The sequence below is a fragment of the Cibotium barometz genome, chromosome 58, assembly GCF_041138505.1.
Source record: "Cibotium barometz isolate CiBa-2024 chromosome 58, ASM4113850v1, whole genome shotgun sequence".
NCBI lineage: Eukaryota > Viridiplantae > Streptophyta > Polypodiopsida > Cyatheales > Cibotiaceae > Cibotium > Cibotium barometz.
In genome coordinates, this window is record NC_141103.1 from 9,188,399 (window position 1) to 9,191,014 (window position 2,616).

Below are 2,616 nucleotides of genomic sequence, written 5' to 3' on the forward strand. Positions count from 1 at the left end.
AGTAGCATGACTAGCATCCAAAACGTGCATGAATGCTCCTAAACACAGACAAAATCTCGGTTTGATTTCTCTCCATTACGTTATTCCTTGTTGCAACCAACTGGGCTATGGACCCCCTCGAGATATCAATCTCAGCCTCTAACTCCACATCCATGGGTCGAGTATCATCTCCGTGTACATCCTCATCATCGAGAAGATCATCCTCAAAGTAATTCTTGTTAGTGTCGCTAGCCTGCAAGGGTTGCTTGTCCACTAACTCCATGTTGTCCGTTGTTGTGATAGACCTACGTTGTGATCTACAGACAGGGAAACATAAGGAGCTATGTCAACAACAAGGAACATCCCCAGAGCCTCGCGAGCCCAAAGGAGATCCCATCATCTTAGTTTGGCAAGCGATCAAGCTCGATCTGGGACAAGTTGGACACAGAGGACAATATATGAGAAAAACCCCCTAATCCACCTACTAAAAACGACGCCAAACTACCCCTGCTAGCCATGTTGGAATCAATTTTTTCAAGTCTTATTTTTTAAATTTATTATTTTGCAAATAATAACAAAATGCAATAAATAAATAAATCATAGGGGAGAAATTAGAACTAGCTACTTGATTCCCAGAGTGTGTCGACCAATTTTGATGTCGTGCGCGTGGCGACGAATTCAATCTCTGGCATGTTTAGGTTTTGCACTCTACCAATATGAACTATAACACTTGGACTTTCTCACATCACTGTGCACTCACCAAGTGCTGGTCATCCACCATGTTTTGGGCATTCAAAAACCTTTTTGGGCATTTACCAATTCTGTAAGAGATATTGAGCATTCACTACATATCTCTTAGGCAAACCCTTTTGCACCTACTACACTTATAGGCATTGAATTTGCATCAACACCAATGGTTCTGCACAATTCTTGTTGCACACTATTGTTTTAATGTATGCAAAAAGGTTTCAAGCTGCTGATTACAAGGTATTATAAGTGCACTCTGTGCTCTAGTTGAAATCAGCTATTTTGGGTGGACAATTTTTCTTATGCTGTTGATGTTGTTGGCCAGTTGTGCTGCGCACAACTCTAGTGAGAGATCGAGAAGTCTTTAACATGCTGCAGCTTTTTGCTGCTGTAGGTGGTTGGCCACTTGAACCAAGGAAGATAGTGAGAGATGGAGCCTTTGCTGCTATGCCCCCCCTTTAATGTGCTAGGGCAACAAACGATGAGCGAAAGAGAGAGCTTAGGTAGTGCAAGAGAGCATCTTCTTTGTGGTTTGTGGCTATGGTGGCATTGCTTCCAAGTATGCTTCCAAACTCATGTTCATTCGAACATTTCAAATACGCTCTACACTACACGGAGTATGCTACCCAAGCACTCACACAAAACACGGTAAAAGAATTAAAAAGAAAACAATCTTGTTTTGCAAGCTTCAGAGCATGGAGTGCACTTGGTTTTGATGATGATGATGATGATGATGTGTGTGTGTGTGAGAGAGAGAGTGAGAGAGAGAGAGAGAGAGAGAGAGAGAGAGAGAGAGGAGAGAGAGAGAGAGAGAGAGAGAGAGAGTACCTGGAGTGCACTTGGTTTTGATGATGATGATGATGATGATGATGATGTGTGTGTGTGTGTGTGTGTGTGTGAGAGAGAGAGAGAGAGAGAGAGAGAGAGAGTACTTGGAGAAATCCGTGTGCTTGATAGAGGAGACATTAACAATACATCTCCATAATAATGTGGTGATCAAGCACAACTCATACATGTTCCAAATGCATGACAAAAGTAGTAGTATGGCAGATCATATACATAGGCCACATACACAAAATATGAAACCTATAAAGCGTTAATAGAAAGAAACCTTGGGCCCTATTGCTGGATGACATAATGTTAATCTTGATGACATAATCTTGATGACATACTTGAGAGAGATCAACATTATGTCATCAAGATTAACATATCTACCTTAGAGAGTTGCAGTTCATTACCATGGCCATGATTTCCATTAAAAAAGGGGGCTGGAAGTAGCCCGCATCGGCGCGGGCCACTTCCAGCCCCTTTTTTTATGGAAATCATGGCCATGGTAATGAAAGGCAACATTTTACCATGTGGCAAAATGGCCAAGGTCATCATACTTCTGAATATAATCAACAAGGGCTTGCACATAATCAACAAGGGCTTTTACATAATCAAACCATGGCCATGATTTCCAGAAGTATGGTTGTTTCTTGCCATGCTTGCCATTGGTCATCATTAGAAAAAGGGGGAGGAGGCCGTGCTGGCTACCTTTGCCCCCTTTTTTTTTATGACCATGGCCATTTTGGCCATGGCAAGTAATAGCCATCCTTTTGAGCGTAATCAACATGGGCTTGCACATAATCAACAAGGGCTTTTACATAATCAAACCATGGCCACTATTCAATGGATGAATCGACGTTGTGGGGAAATTTCGTGCGTTTAATGCTATTTTTCCCTATTTTTTATGGTTTAAAATAAGCATTAATGAAAAATTTTACAAAAATACCATATATCTTATTGTGGATATTTTTGGTAAAATGGATTCCCTAAATTTCTATAATTTTTAGGAAATTTTTTCTAATTTTAAGAAATTATTTTGAGCATTTTTATGGTTAAAAATAT